The 17,659-nt window shown below is 32.6% G+C and overlaps 1 protein-coding gene across 1 annotated transcript in view; it reads left to right on the top strand.

Moving 5' to 3' along the window:
* Window positions 1-5,917: 5,917 nt before the first annotated feature.
* Window positions 5,918-17,659, top strand: part of LOC143057369 (uncharacterized) — a 30,085-nt gene continuing 18,343 nt past the window's right edge. Inside the window, exons 1-3 of the mRNA XM_076230674.1 lie at window positions 5,918-6,096; window positions 6,610-6,694; window positions 16,485-17,048. The gene's annotated coding sequence lies outside the window, so the exon portion shown is untranslated. The remainder of the gene's footprint in view (window positions 6,097-6,609; window positions 6,695-16,484; window positions 17,049-17,659) is intronic.

The following is a 17,659-nucleotide window of genomic DNA, read 5'->3' as shown; positions in this document are numbered from 1 at the left end:
ATCTTCTAACTTCAGACTCTCTTGAACTGAATTTTAATGTGCATATTGTTATGCGTTTTACTTTTCTACATTGACTAGAGGTATAGGGATAGGGTTGAGAACTCATCGATATGTTTAACCCCGCCGTATTTGGCGCCTGTCCCATGTCAGGAGCCTCTGGCCTTTGTTAGTCTTGTAATATTTTAATTTTAGTTGCTTTTATACAATTTGGAAATTAGTATGGCGTTCATTATCACTGAGCTAGTATATATTTTTTTAGGGGCCAGCTGAAGGACGCCTCCGGGTGCGGGAATTTCTTGCTACATTGAAGACCTGTTGGTGACCTTCTGCTGTTGTTTTTCTATGGTCGGGTTGTTGTCTCTTTGACACATTCCCCATTTCAATTCTCAATTTTATGTATGAATAGCCGCCGCGAAAAAAAAAGGACACGACAGTATCCAACTCAAAATTGAATTTGTTAGTTTTCAAATGTTTTCCGAACAACGTGGGAAAAAGATTGAAATTACAACTCATTGAACATTGTGAAAATAAATAAATCTCAAGTTTGTATTTCCGTTCGTCCTCAGTCAATATGTTTAAATAATTTCCGTATATATTGCTTTAGGCCATGTCAAGTTTATTTAATGTGTTGTGTTAAACAAAAATAATTAAAATCTATTGACTGGCGACAATGTCAATGCCAGACTTCAAAGAAAGAGTTTAAATGGTTCATTAATAAACCCCAACATTATCCAAATGAATGAATTAAAAAGATTAGAATACAGATACTTGTAAGTAAATGAAAATAGTAGTATATGAAGAGTGTGCCATGGTAAATATTCGTTGTATATACTCCATTTTGAAAAGAAATTATAGAATTAAAAATTTAAGAATGAATACACAATGTACATATATTAGGAAACGATAACAACACAAAATAAGGAAAAAGTCTTATATATCTCAAAATTACATACTAAACTTTCAAATATTCGGCATTGAGTGTTTCTGACCAAGATAGGGGTTTTGGACACATGAAGTTTATTAGTCTTGTTTTTCTTTGACTCGGTACATTAGGCATTTTTCAAACCAAAACTATTTTGGGCTGTTTTGTTTATCTTTTATCGAATGATGGTGGTTGGGACAATAAACGTACACTTGTTTTTTTTTGGTACTTTTATTACTTTATCAGTATAAACAATATATGTCTAGTAACCGAAAATAAGTTAATGTTTTCTCTTTTTATTACAAAATATTATGTTAACCGTATTAATAAATTATGGTGTGTGGCCTTACAACAATTAATTCGTCGAATGAACTTGATCTGATGTGAATGTGTCAGTTTGTTATTTGCGTTTCTTTCGGTTGATACAAACATCATATACAGAGGTTATGGCAGTAAGTACTCGTTGTTTCACCTCAATATAGTTCTAATTCAATTATTTCAATCTGCAAATTGCGATTTGTTTATTTTTTATAAGCTGTCGTTTTACGCAACATATCATAATCAAATGTGTTAACTGTAAAAAACTATGTATGCCAAACTTCAAGTTGAAAAAAGTTATATAAAAAAAATACTGAACCCCAACATTCCAGATGGATTAAGAAGTTACATGTACTTATGGACAAACAAAAATTACTACGTTTCGTAGTTAAAAAAAAACACGGAGTCCGAAAATCTGACAAATAACCCCAAAACCTGACCTAAGTATATCCTTAAATCGATTGGAATACCGATATATTTAGGCAACGCGTACAAAAATTTAAAGTATCTTTTTCCTAGAATTCAGTAGATTTTACAAAAAAAACAACCAATTTAGTACAAAAAGTTGTTAAATCTTAAAGCGTTTTATAATTTGTATTAAAATAAGTTGATAACTGTTTTCTTATTCCAAACAACAAAAGTTTAAGTATTTTACTTCTAATTATACCTTAATTCTAAAAAAGGGAGATATCATGATGCCTTTAAATTATCTTATTACAAATGATATAAAATAGCATCATATATTTATCAAAAGAAAAATAGTTTTTGCAATTTTAAACAATATGAACACAATTTTAGTATGTTTACTCTGATGTTATTTTAATTTTATAAAAAACAATCAATCCTAATCTTAAGTCTCAACACAGACAAAGCTCTAAACATCTGTTTTTTTATCATATCTTTACTGTAATCATATAGTGACATGGGATTGCTAAATAGAGGAGTACTTATTTTGAATGATAACATGTTATCGCTTTTAAAAGAGGGACGATCGAAGATACAAAAGGGACAGTCAAACTCATAAATTAAAAATATACTGACAATACCATGGCTTAAGTGACACATAAACATTCTGAGAATATTATTATTCTGCAGTAATTTAATTTATTTAGCTAAAAGTTCAATAAAAAAATGTGAAGTAATACATATGATGCGTGTAAAGTAATTTATATCTTTTTTATAATTGCAACCAAGTTTATTAAAAATTAACGAGTAAAGGTGTCTTTTCAGAGGTCCGCGTTTATCGAATATAAACAATGTGGAGTTCGGTTTACATGATAATTTCAAATATATACGTATCCGTCCGATCAGTGCATACAATTAATTTACTGATTAATAACTGACTGTTATCACGATAACTCTCACATAGCTTACTGTGGATTCATTTATTTTCGTGGGTATCAATTTTCGTGAATTGCTGAAAACTTGCATATTCGTTGTTATTTGATTTCGTGATTTTACCAATCTATGTAAACAACGCCTATTGGAAATATGTTATTCGTTGAAAATTTGAATTCGTGGTTCACCTGTACCCACGAAACCCACGAAAATTTGTATCAAACAAATAATAATGAATCTACAGTATTTGGCTTATCTGGCGGATTCAATGGGTCACCGATCACTCATTGATCAGTCAAACCTCCGCCACGATCAGTCACCTATTTCGTGCCCTCTTGATTACATTCTGTAAGTCATTTGATACATTACTGAATTGTTGTTTGAAATATCCATATTAATTTTAATTAAAGTATGTAACCGAGGGTCTAATATTTAAATCCTTGACACTCAGTACATTTAATGATGTTAGTCACGTGTACATAAGATGATAACATTTACTGAAAGTATTCAAAAGGACTAAATAAAATGCAAACTACTTATCGACAAACCAGACGTTCACCTTATGCTTCTTTGGAGTTTAACAGAAAGTTTTGGGAAATAATTAATCATAATGTTTCAGAGGTATTTTGAGTTTAACAATATTTTAAACTGTTAAAAACGACCTTCTGAAGTACTATCTATTTGACCCAGCGACTATTTTTATACCAGTATAAGTTCTCTCAAGTTTGTATTTCCTTTTTTCCTTTTCAAGTATGCTTTAAAAATTCCGCACATCTTGTTTCAGACCATTACAATTTGTGTTTAGTTTATTTAAGTTGTCATATGAAATAGAATTACAGTATATTATAACTTAATGTGTTAACTGCAGACTATTGCATCAGATTGTTCAAAAATAAACATTGTCCGATGAGATGAAATGAATCGATTAAGACCTTAGAAGAGCTGCTTCCAAAAAGAACAAAACAGTATTAAACATTTCAGGGGTAAATTCAGTAAACAATCTCCCAATGACAGTAATGCTAATCTATGTCTTGAATGAAATGTATACCTAATTTACCATTAGAAACCTCCACAAGAGACCAACATGATACAGATATTAACAACTATAGGTCACCGTACGGCCTTCAACAATGACCAAAGCATATACCACATAGTCAGCTATAAAAGGCCCCGATATGACAATGTAAAACAATTCAAACGAGAAACAAACGGCCCTATTTATATAAAAAAAATGAACGAAAAACAAATATGTAACACATAAACAAACGACAACCACTGAATAGGCTGTAAGAAAATTTCGACTAGCAGCCACTAATGAACACTAATAAGCTTCTCAAAGAGGGACGAAAGATACCAGAGGGACAGTCAAACTCTTAAATTGAAAATAAACTGACAACGCCATGGCTAAAAATGAATAAGACAAACAGACAAACAATAGTACACATGACAGAGCATAGAAAACTAAAGAAAAAACAACACAAACCCCATCAAAAACTAGGGGTGATCTCAGGTGCTCTGGAAGGGTAAGCAGTATTGAATTATCTTTTCATCCTTGGCTTTAAAATATTTGGGTTAAACATGAAAAAGGAATATAAAAAAGAAAAGCAACAGATACATAAAATGTTATTTCTTAATTTGATTACGTAGAGAGATGCTCAAAGCGTTAGCAAATTGTGAAACATAAGGGAATGGTTTTCCCCCTTATTGATCGATTGTTGGTTGCTTAGCGTCCAGTGGCGATCATTTCATTCATCGTCAAGACGAGAACAAATAAACAACAAATACAATATGTAGGTCCTGTAGTAGAGACGTCTTACATGAAGGTCTGGTGAATTTGGACTGCCACCGAAAAAATAAGGTATATTGGATAGTAACAGAAATTGAACTTTGCAACAGGCCACCTACGGACCATTCAAATAGTTGGTGCAAGGGTTTTTAAAATGCAGAGAGTGTGACACTCTCTTTATATAAGTCATCAGAATTAACGTCCCCATTCTGACTGGACGTTGCTGTGAACTTGAAACACCTCGCATAGCCAAATGGACGCTCCACTTTGGCGAAGCTTCTACTACCAGTCGGAGGAAGATCAATGGTGACCATATTTCTCTTCCCAAGTCACCCTTGGGATCGTTTTCTCTACTAAAGACGTTGAAGTGTAACAACGAAAACAGAGTACAAAAGTCAACTTTTCTATTTTTTTTCATGACACAATTTGATGCTAACTTCATTAATGAACTAAATATCTAGTTTGACCTTCAACTGGCGTATATAATACATATGGCATGAAGTGTTTGTTTGTTATTTACATTCATTTGGTAATAAAGCATCATCTACAAAGAGACGGCAAATACTCGTTGTTTCTTTTCAATATAGTAAATATATGACTGATTAAGTTATTTTAAGAACGACATTAACACTAGATATCAATTGTGAATATTAAAAAAAAGTCTTCTTTTAATCATCGCTATTAACCAATTTTTTTTTACACATTTGAATCATATAACAAAAGAAACATCTGAATAAGGAAGAGAACGGTTAAATGAGCAACAGAAACAATGGTACCTGATAAATTCCGTCCATGTGGATTGAAAAGACATGTTTATATAGTTTGTTCAAGTTGATTAAAATGATGAAAAAAGACATGTGTATATGTTGTGTACAAATTTAATAAAAATGATTATAGTAAAGAATTATCTATGCGATAGCTTTCATGTTAATTACAGTTATAGTTTATCACAGTTATACAATTTGAAGCGTGGCTTAAGCATAAACATAAGTTTCAGACAATTTTACATTATTTGGATTCCCAAAAGACTAACCCACTACGTCATTACATACTTCCTTGTAAACTATGACTATACCAAATAAACAATCAGTTAGTAGTACGTTAACACATGACGAAAAACAACGAATATCTACTTGATGTAGGTTTATATTATCAACTGATAATCATTAAAAAAAAATGAGCAAAAAACGTCTTGCCATTTCTGTAACATTGCCCACTGGGCGTTGGCCACATTTAATGTTATAGCATTGGAAGCTATCATACTGAATTCATATTTGAATATGAACATTAGCATGATTAATTTATGGTTCCAAAGTTCAAATGTTTATATCCTAGACATTCAGTGATTGTAATGAGGTTACGCACGTTATATAAGATGATATAATTTTCTGAAACTATCAATTTATTATCAGAACAAATCAACAGGCAAATCCTAAAAAGTGGAATGGCCTAAAAACAATCATTGAACTTACAGTTGACCACCTGGAATATAAGTATATAAACATTATAATTTCCTTGAAGGTGATTTACCCGTTTGATATGTAGATAGTCATCTGTTTGTTTAAATCACGATCAGATATGATCTGAATACGTACTTGACATTTCGTTTACAAATGTACCAGGATATTTTTCTCTCTTTGTTTAAGCTTCATAAATCGACTGTTTTATATAATGCAAGAGATGGCGATTGATAAAGAAACAGTTGTGTATCCAGGACCAAAGTTATGATAAGGTAAGGTTATATCTATTCAGAACAACTTCTCAGACTAGTTTAAGTTTGCATATTTATGGTTTACATTGTCATTTTTACAATACAGCACTTCTCTACATTACAGGTTCTAGTCATTAGTTCATATATATAATAATAACTTTGGCTGAAATTCTAAAAGTCTGGTTCAACATCTCTCTGAATTTCATCTCTAAAGTTAACTACCTTAATTTACAAGTCTAAGTGCAAACTGGCGTTAACAGAATATTGTGAACACTTTAGTAATATTCGTCGTTGTTTTAGTATTCATATCGGAGTCCCTTTTATCTTTTTTCTGTAGGTTTTGCTAATTTCTTAAGACTTTACGGTGACCTATAATAGTGACCTTGAAGCTCTCAAATGTTTGCTCTTATATTTATGGTTATACGATCGGTAACAAGATACCTGACGCAAAAACAGATCCATCTGATGATTCAATACAGTTTTACACTTTTGATTTACAAATTATTTGCCAAGACGTTTTGTATTCTGTTTCAGGTTCCTTGTCGACTGCTTTCTACAAATCAGGTTGTAGTGAGGTATAAAGCAACATCTCTGTATCCAGAATCTCAATGGCAGAAAGGTAACGTCTATATCTTTGCAGAAAAACTTCCCAGACTAGTTTAAGTTTGAATTGTCAATATTATAAAAAAAAAGGTTTTTATACCTTTAATTGTGTAGTCATAATTCCTTTGTAATTGTGTCTATCAATTCCACAGTCTGAACTAACATCCGTTTTAATTTGATCTCTTAAATTCACATCTTTAACTTTAAATTCTAAGTACATACTGACGGAAAAGAATATTGAGGAGACGTTTGTAACCTATTGTATTTATCTTTAATGCAGAAAATGTCAAACAGTAGAATTCGTGTTGTGAATTGTTTCAAATTTTGTTCGTACCAAGGACCCGTTTAGCTTACTGAACCCTATGTGTGGCGTTTATTGTTAGCAATCATATTACAATCTTCTTATTTTTCATATTGACGTAATTGAATTGTTAAGTTTCTATGTGAAAAAATAACTACCACAAAACTTAAACGTTTATATGTGCAAATAACTTTATCAGGTTCCAAAAGAGAAAAAAAACTTTGAACTGTAGTTCCATTTGATTACCAGGAAATAAATGTATAAAACAATGGCGTGAGGTTTCGATTGTGTTGTGTTTCAATTTCCTTAAAATGTATTGATACAATTGATTAACACTTTCGATATGTAGTTTTCGTTAAACATAAATATGAGATATGATCTGGAAATTTATAAATCTTCTACCAGGAAGTTTTTCTCCTCGTCGACTGCTTTCTTCAAATAAATTTTAAGTTAGGTATTAGGCAACGAATGTGAATGCAGAACCCAAAAAGAAGAAAGTTAGGGGTATATATTGCCAGACAAGTTTTAGTTTTCACACAAAGAGTTTAACCTCTCAATTTTACCAAACAACGCTTCTCAGCATTAAAATATGTAATCATCATTACATTTATAAATTTGCCTTGCAATTCCACATTCTGGGTCAACTTTCGTCATATTGTCATCACTCAAGTTCATATTCACCGAATTGTTTGTTTTGCAAACACTACAAACCATTAAAGTCTGAAATGGCCTATATCTGTACTCGACTGTACTGATTTTTATTCGACCAGTCTGAATTGGTCTGACTTTTAGTTGACATTACTCGACCTCAGTCTGAACTATACTCAACTGTACTGAATGGTACTTGAACCTTATCTTTGCCGTTGAAAATAGTCTGAACTATTACTCGACCAGTCTGAAACAGTCTTAACCCATTTTCGACCTGTACTCGACCTATTTTTCCAGTCTAAACCATACGTAACCAGAGGTCTGAACAATACTCGACCAGTCTGAACCATACTAAGATCAAATAACCTCTACTTTTTTAACTGTTAAAATAAATTTCTTTTTAATTGACATATATAACAACAGCCAACAACATTTATAAATTGTTTAACCTTATATTAGAAATATATCTATTATTATATTTAGGATAAAAAAAAAATTATTGTATATAATTTATATCAAAAAGGGGTAAAATTAAAGACATACATAAAATTGTTTTTTCTGATTAGTGGTGAAATATAAAGTATTAGCTCTGCTTGGGGCAAACTCATAAATAAGATCACACATGGTCATTAAATTCTAAATAACATTGATTCAAAATTGCCTTTCAAATATACATGTACTAGATAAGTAATACACGAATTTTAGTAAATAGGTTTTTTTTTTACCTGTAAAACACACATGTACTGAGGTAATTAGACCACATCAAAGTGCTCTATGCATGCCATGTCTTTAATTTGACAAAAATTACTTAAATTAATTGAAATAAATTTTTACACATTTCCTTTCTTAAAAAGGTTATCAAGGATTGCTATGGAAACTCTATCATGATTATATAAGATTCTTGGTTTAACAGGTCGAGAACTCTAGATTTCCTCACGTCAGAATATATTTGCATAGTAATTTCTCAAACACAAGTCCAATATGGCCTTGAAAAACTGACCAATCGGGTTAATGAACTGCAATGCATTATGGGCTACTACGAGTATACTACTACTTGAAAACACGTGGAATTAGTGGAAAAACTGTCAACTAATATAGTGTATTGGACTCTCAAAATAAATGTTTTTGCTATGCGAATATGTTTATTTTAAAATATATAACACAATCTTCAATTTGCATGCTCAGATTAAAAAAGTATTGTTTACGGGCTTCAAATTTCGACTTTCTTTTTCGCCTTGTAAAAGTAGTTGAACAGGTTTTTTTCATTGTTATGCATTGTACCTTTGCAATAATTTCACGGCGTGAAACAGTGATATTTCATATGAAGTGAACACTGTTCAGTATGAAAATTTTTTGAGCTTTTTTAAACCTGTATGAGTCATTCCAAAATATTTCTGCCTCGAAAAACACGAAAACTGGCACTGAAACACTTCCATCTATACAGGGTGTGTAAACTTTTTATCAGGACCTGAACTAAAAGTAAGAACATCACAATATTCAGTATGCTAAAAATAAATGTTATAAAAGCGGGGAAGATAAATAGCTAAATATATTTTGTATAGTTTCATCAATCGATAAAGTCCGTCTGTCGCTAATTTTATCCCAAAATATATCTCAGAGGTATTGAATAATTGACGTATCTGCAATATCTCCAATTATTTAAATCCTCTGGATCATAATGGGTCCAAATTACCTATTAGTTTTTTTCTAAAACGTGCTTTGTTGATAGAAATAAAAAGATGAGGTATGAGTGCCAAATGAGACATATTTCCATCCAAGACACAATCTAGTAGAGTAAGCGATCATAAAAAAGAAATTTATCCAATAAATAAAAGAAATGCAATAGGCTTAGATCCACAATGCAATTTTCACAAAAATATCTAAGTTCCCACGTTGTCGCACATAAACATGGATAACATCATTAATAATAATAATCTTTATTGTCAAAACTACAGTTGCACGCTTCACTACTTTCAGAACAAGGGTAACAGTTTGAAGGTCCCGAATACTGAAATATGTCAAAAACTTAACTTATAGATTTTGTTAACACTGTCAGACAAGAATTTAATAAAGGTCTTGTGCAGTTTTGATGAAATATGAAAGATGACATAGGCTTTGTGCATGTTCTGTACCCGTCAAATTCTGATTAGGTAAATATTACTTAGTGTTCTACAGACGTCGGTAAATATTTCATAATTGAAAACCGCACCTTCTGAAAGACGTTTGTATACAAAAATAAAGAAATGGGATATAATTGCCAACGGGACAATTATCTATTAAGCTCAAATGAAGTGGATGAACCTAATGCTATGCAACCGTAATACCTTCAACAATGACAAAAACTCATACCGTATAATTGGTTAAAAATGGCCTCGCTTGATGATTATACATTGTTGTTTCTTAAAAACAAATGAATGAACACATTCTTTTCGCCGATTTAAATTACTTTTTAATCATAAAAGAAGGTACAATATCATAAAAAAAATATGTGAAAACCCCATAAGATATTTGACAAACTCTAAGTCTTCGCCTTTTAGTACGAACTGTCATTTCGTTGCTATCTGGTGAAGGAATACCTGAAATCTCCGTGTCAAACACCAAACATATAAATGGCTATATATCGGGTAGTTCAAACACTTGTTTCTTCGCATAGAAACAACTCTTCGTTAATCTGAGCATGGAACGAGTACTTTATATCACGAACTATAAATGTGGATACATAAAATGAAAAACTTAGCTAAAATGTTAATCCCGCATTGCACGAAAACATGTGTTGTATTTCAGGAAATAACACGTGTTCTTTGTTGATTATAAACACGTAGTTGTCCATCATGCATTGTTACTCATTGGTCAAAAACCCAGGTAAACGTGAATTGCGTCACACGTAAATAAACAGTTACACGTGCGAGGACATAAGTATGCTAATTCATGCATTTCCATATATGGTAGAGTTCCCGACCTGTTTAATAAAACAAAACAATTAAGGTCTCATTTTTAAAATTTATTAAGTTGTTTTATATTCTATTTTATATATATATAATGTCTAAAAATAGCAACAATCAAAATTCAATCTATTTAAACGTGGATCAGTTTGTGAAAATAGACTGATACAGTTACTGAATTAAAATTATATAAATGTCTAAGAATATAACTTAAACACGCTAAATAATACATTAAAAGTTCTATTAGATTTTTAATAGAAATACGCAATATTTCGTTAAACAAATTAGCTTCATCAGGCGTGTGCATCTCTCAAGGTAAAATCGGATGCATGACAAAAAAATATTTTTGTATCTTAATCTATTCAAGATTTGAGGAAAAGTGTAACATATTGATTGATGTTGCAAAAATATGTTTGTAGCTACAACATATATTTAACCTGTAAACTTTGTACTTGCATGGTTTTAAGGGAATAAACTATCTATCTATATATCTATATATATATAAAAGTCTATAAAAAGGACCAACCAGCAAATTTACTATGTACCGGATCGTCTAGAATAGGCGATACTATGCAGATAAGGAAAAAATTATATCAGTCTAAAGATTTGCACAACGGTACTGATATAAGGTGTTATTAAACGAAAATGTTGTTATAAAATCGTGTTGACAAATATTTCGGCTCAACAAATGGCCTTCTTCTTGTGTCACAAGTTTTAACAATACTGATACATAATGTATAAGGTGTGAAAATAGATCAGGTGATAATACAGGTAAGTTTTGGTTGATTGATTTTAATCCTGAATATCATAATTTAAACAAAACACTATAAATCAATATACGTGACTGTGTATATTAACAATACAAATAAGTGAAAACAAAACTGTTAGTATTTCTTATTGATGCCGTTTGGGTGATGTACATTAAGTTCCTTTATCCAAAAGCTTTCCCGAACCTGTCGCTGTGCATCACTCCAGTGAATGTTCTGTTCAATCACTAGAATTTTCATGCGGTTAAAGTCATCAAGTTTGTGATCTGACTGTCTGAAGTGCTGAGAGACTGGAAGAAGTGGCTTCTTAGATATATCACTCCTATGGCCATTGAGGCGTTTGTGGAAAGGCTGCTTTGATTCACCAACATATTGGAGGCCACAAACCGAACATTCTAGTATGTAAATAACATTCATACTTTTGCAGGTAACATTGCAAAATATCTTATAGTTATTTTCGGTTGCCTTACTGTGAAATGTTGACGAATGCTGCATCTGTAAACAGCATTTGCAGCGTTTTTCTCCACACGAACGACATTCTCCAGAAGTACTTCTATTATCAGACACTTCAGCCCGCACTAGTAGGTTCCGTAGACTACTAGGTTGCCTAAAAGCTATCATTGGAGGCTCAGGGAAAATCTTGGACAGTTTGGAATTCTTTTCAACTGATTTCCAATGCTCACGAATGACACCAAAGCTGTTTTTGAGAGATGGGTGATAAGTTAGAACACATGGAGTCCTTTTGCTTTTCTTTTTAACTTTGTATTCCAATAGTTCACTCCTCGGAATTGACTCCGCTTTCTGAAAGCTTTTTTTGATATTTCTGTGTTTGTAGCCCCTTTTCGTCAAGCGAGTTTCAAGTTTACGCAGTTGTCTTTTAGTTGTTTCTGTGTTGGAGCATATTCGCTTGACTCTAAGTGCCTGACTGTATGGAATGCTCTTGGTAAGATGAGCAGGATGGCAACTTTTAGGGGACAAATATTGATGAGTGTCAGTAGGCTTAGAATATAAATCTGTAGATATGATGCCCTCTGTGAGCGAACTTGAAGTATCGAGGAAGGCGATTTTGGATTTAGACTTCTCATGAGTAAATTTGATACTTGGATGTATGTTGTTGGCATGAGTGATAACAGTGTCTAAATCCTCGTCGCTTTTATTCCATTTCATATCCACATCATCTATAAATCTAAACCAGGAAAGAGGTTTTTCGATGGAAGTTTCAAGGAGTTGTTTCTCTAATTTGCCCATAAATATGTTGGCATATGACGGAGCCATTTTGGTGCCCATGGCAGTTCCATTTACTTGCAAATAATGATCTCCATCAAAAGTGAAGTTGTTTTTCTTAAGTACCAGCGTGAGCATTTTGACCAGGCATTCAGTAGGTGGATATTTCACTGGTCTGGAATTCCAAACTTCTTTGCATGCATCGATGCCATCTGCATGTGGAATATTAGTGTAGAGGGAGGTAACATCCATGGAAACAAGAGTCGTGTCGGAGGGGAGTGGGTTTAAGGCCTGCATTTTTCTAAGATAATCGGTTGTATCTTTGATGTGAGATGGTAAGTCTTCAACATGTTGACGAAGATGGAAGTCAACAAATTCCGATATTTTTTCCGTCGGATGACCGTTCGCTGAAACTATAGGTCTTCCTGGGTTATTGGCCTTATGAATTTTAGGTAATAGATAAAATCTGCCCGGTTTTGGGTTTTCTGGTTTCAAATATTCAAGAGTTTTGTCATCGATGAAACCATCGGCATGCATTTCTACCAAACTATTAGTAATATCTCTGCTAAAAGATGTAGTAGGATCAGAGTCTAGTTTTTGGTAGAACCTTGCATCGCTAAGTTGTCGTTCAGCCTCTTGAATATAGGCAGTTTTATCCATGACAACCACTGCACTGCCCTTGTCTGCAGGTTTAATAACGATATTGTTGTTAGATCGTAAGTTTTTCAGTGCAGTCCGTTCTTCATTGGTAAGATTGTCAAAAGGTTTATTGTTATTTTTAGTGTTTTTAATAATGTCCGACTTAAAGTTATCAATAAAAGATTCCAAGGTAGCATTTTTGCTCGGTCTAGGGATCCAAGAGCTCTTTTTAATAAATTTGTAGTTGTTCTCTTCTTCTGAAATTTCTGAGTCCCCATCCGCGCTTATTATGTTATCCTCCTTCGACGCGAAATATTCCTTAATACGTAGACTTCTGGCAAAATTGTCAAGGTCTTCCGACAATTTGGTGTCATTGACAGGAGCAGGTAGAGGACAGAAGTTAAGTCCTCTAGAGAGAAGAGATTTTTCCGAGTCCGTTAATTGGTGTTGAGAAAGATTGACCACGATGTTGGAGGGTGAATCAGTCTTTTGAGGTCTACGTTTAAAGCGTCTAATTCGTTTAGTCTTTCTCTCTGATGGTAAGGAAGGGTGTGTGTATTCTATGCCATCCCTGCGGAATTTTCGTTTTTGTCTTTCACTTAAGTTGTTGGATTGTATAGTAGTTATATCCTTGAGACGAGTGTTGATAGCATCACAATTGTCAGATGTTAGATCTCTTTTGCAGCTATTCAAAATGGTGTTAAACTCGCCAGTGAGAGTTTTGAGATGTCCTTCGCAGTGTTGTTTGAGGAGGACCACTAACCGCTTTGAACAATGGAAGAGGGTTTGGTCCCATCTGCGAAGTAGTGTTTTGGATAAAGAGCCAGGTGCTTGTGGCTTGATCTTGATTTGTAGTCCGTTAGGAATACGTTCATTAAACTCGTAGTTAATCAAATTAGATAAATGGTGTTCAGTTCTAATTTGTTTTTGTTTAATAGCTCTAAGTTCTATATATATATATATATACAACTCGTCTAAACATCAACATAACAATGTTAGATCTGTAAATTTGCTTTCGCAAATTTTTGGTTCTTCCGTCGCCGGGATTCGAACCCATGCTACTGTGATATCGTGACACCAAATCGCCTGCACTGCAGCCGTCCCGCTAGACCACACGACCACCTGGGCTCTCAAAAAAGAGCTTTCAATGGCCGTGTGTTACCTTTCCTCGCCAGTTTTAATCTAGCGGCGTACTACAGTACATGATATATAAGGCATGAAGATGTTATTGTTACAGATCAGCTAAATTATCTATAGTAAAGGATCCTACAAATTAATGTAATATACAGTCACAGAAAATAATTATATTTATAAGTACGTCTAAGTCAGCGATATCACAGTAGCATGGGTTCGAATCCCGGCGAGGGAAGAACCAAAAATTTGCGAAAGCAAATTTACAGATCTAACATTGTTGGGTTGATGTTTAGACGAGTTGTATATATATTATGTACACAGCCATGTATCACCATCATTGATGGCGATCCGATGGATACATCTGTTGTAGAGTTGTCACTGACTCAGACGTACTTATATATATATATATATAATATATATATATATATATATATATATATATATATATATATATATATATAAATTAATAAGAAAAACACATTTACTCCATTATTAACTAAACTCAACTGACACCATAAATCTAAACTAGGCTTAATGTAATGCTGAAAATAGTCCAGTTAACATAAAAATACTTCCGAAATATTTATAAAATTTTGAACAATATTTGAAATATTAGTCACAATTCATTTTTTAGATATTTTATCAGCTTCTTTTATTTATCTTTTAAAGTTGATATATATTATGATGTAAGTGTTGATTATTATTGTGTTGAAGTTATATATTATGATTGATTATTGTGAAATTTTTATTTCAATACTCTATTGAATACATTTTCAATTTCAAGTTGTTGTCCAAATTTCATGTTCATTAAAAATATTTCTTAAATTGATAACATTCAGTTGATAGATACAAAGAATATGTCTAGGTTGGTTTAGACTTGGTCGAGTATGGGTCAGACTAGGTCGAGTACGGTTCAGACTAGGTCGAGCATGGTTCAGACTTGTATAAAATGGTTAAGTACTAGTCAAGTACAAATTCAGACTGTTAAGTAAGGTTCAGACTATAGTCGAGTATTATCAAGTAAATTTCAGACCAATTCAGACTGGTCAAGTAAAAATCAGTACAGTCGAGTACAGATATAGGCCATTTCAGACTTTTTCTGGTTTGTAGTGAAATGATGGTCAACCTTGAAACGGAAGCAATAGATAAAAATGTATTATAAGTTGATAGACAGTAAGAATAAAAAAATACACATTCGAACGTTACCCAGTTGATTCAATATGTACAGTGTACGTATACATGTGTAGAGTTGTCAATTCGATTTTGAATTCAGTCTGATAGATTATGGTATTAATTTCACAGCAAAACATTTCTAAAATCATCAGTCAGGTATTAATCAGAATGGACTCCGCGTAAGAAAACATCGGAAAGTCACTTTATTGCGATTTAACAAAAAATCTGAATCATGGGAAACTTAACGACAGGGCTAAAACGATAGTATAATGTTAACACTTTTTAAATATTTCATCAAATGTTAGGTTTCAAAAACAATTCTGTCGCACGACTATCTATCCATAGGCACAATCAATAGCTATCCGTATATGGGTTTTCAACTGTAAGATTAGTTGGACCATCACACTCTTTACAAGTTGGCTTGTCACTGTACTTTATGTTATGTAAAATTATATTATTTACAGTTAACTCGTGTGAACAATGCTCACGTATAGGTGAGTAAAACTGATATACAGATGAGATGAGAAAAATATGAATGTGAAATAAGTTGTAGACATGTTAACAGTAAGCGAAGTTTGGCGGGAACACGACCAAAGTTGTTCACATAATACATTAATACTACCCGTAACTTCAACTTAACCATAAGAAAGTAGTGAACGTATCTAGTTATTTCTGCATATTTTATAATGGTCAGTACGGTTGCAAATTTAGGTCTGCATTACACAATATGCAATAATACTGACTGATTTTAAAGCGATATTGTATTTTTGATAGCTTGTGGTGAATCATTTCTTCTCGTCGATACGTTGGCACTAATAATAATCAATCAAGCCAATCTACATGTTCTATGAACACGTCTAGTTTGGAATTCCTAAAGAACGAGATAACCCCTGAGTTGGACGACCTCAGAACTCAAAGTGTGACTAAATAGTAGACATATGATATACATCCCGTAATATTTTTAAATTATTATTGTAGTGTATAACTTGAACAAAGCAACTCTAACTATGTCTGCAGAATCTAAAGAAAGACTTGCAAGACTAGGCAATATTGTCAAGAAACTATTCCCGAAAGTAATGCAAAAAATATTAAAAGAATGTATAAGTCCAAGAGGATTACAAGTGAAATATCAACTAAATAACATACCTACCGATTTTACAGATAGTGAAATATCCTTGATGGAAAAACTTCCAAATTTAAATAACTTCACAACGGAATTGTGCTTTAAATTATTGCGATTTGAAAATTTATTGCATGAACCGTCGTGTAAGTGGGGTAATGTTCCACACGATACGGAAATTGAAATCGGCGACGATATTCAAAGAATACTTAATGCAACTAATGACGTTATCAGTAGAAAGTCGGATGAAATATCACAGATATATTACGAAGAGTTCCAAAAAAGAACACAAGAGGTACTAAAGAGAGTGGACAATTATCTCTGTCAAGATATTTCTATACAATTGTACCAAACAATTCAGAACTCTGATATTGATATTACTGATATGCTTCAACAACTGGCACTTATGCAGCAAGTCAATGGTATGGTTAATAGTAGTATAAAACTATGACGTTTTACCGTAAACATATTTGATATCCCATAAGATTAACCATAAAACGTGTGAAATTCATGAAAGTAAGAACATAAATAACACAATTAACAATTATAACACATACGTTATATATTTGACAATAATCGCGCTTTTATGTGTTTTAAAAGATAGTGGTCGTGATACAATTCTTGAAACCCGTGAAATACTGACTAATATTGGTATGTCTAATTTTAGTTTCTTTCACTTAATTTTTATCGGAATGTGTAGTTCTCAAACGTAAGGGTATTATTCGTCATGTGTGAAATGACGCAACGGCCGATATGATGTACATTAATTTGTTTTTAATTAATCTTACATGAATGAAATATCAGGATTGAAGTGCGTCATTTGGGCTTTGTTGATTGGCATCTCAAAAGGATAAGTCTCCGCTGCATCTTTAAATGACACTCGTATTGATATTAGTACCGTAATGTCTATTTTGCATCCTGCCATAGAGGCACACACATATCCAGGACAAGTAATTTTAAGTTGACAGTTAAAACAATTTTCTGTAATATATCATTGGTGGCGACTCTTAAAATGATTAAGTAAAGTAGTTAT

Source organism: Mytilus galloprovincialis, chromosome 13 (assembly GCF_965363235.1).
Source record: "Mytilus galloprovincialis chromosome 13, xbMytGall1.hap1.1, whole genome shotgun sequence".
Taxonomy (NCBI): domain Eukaryota; kingdom Metazoa; phylum Mollusca; class Bivalvia; order Mytilida; family Mytilidae; genus Mytilus; species Mytilus galloprovincialis.
This window is presented reverse-complemented; position numbering and strand designations above follow the sequence as displayed.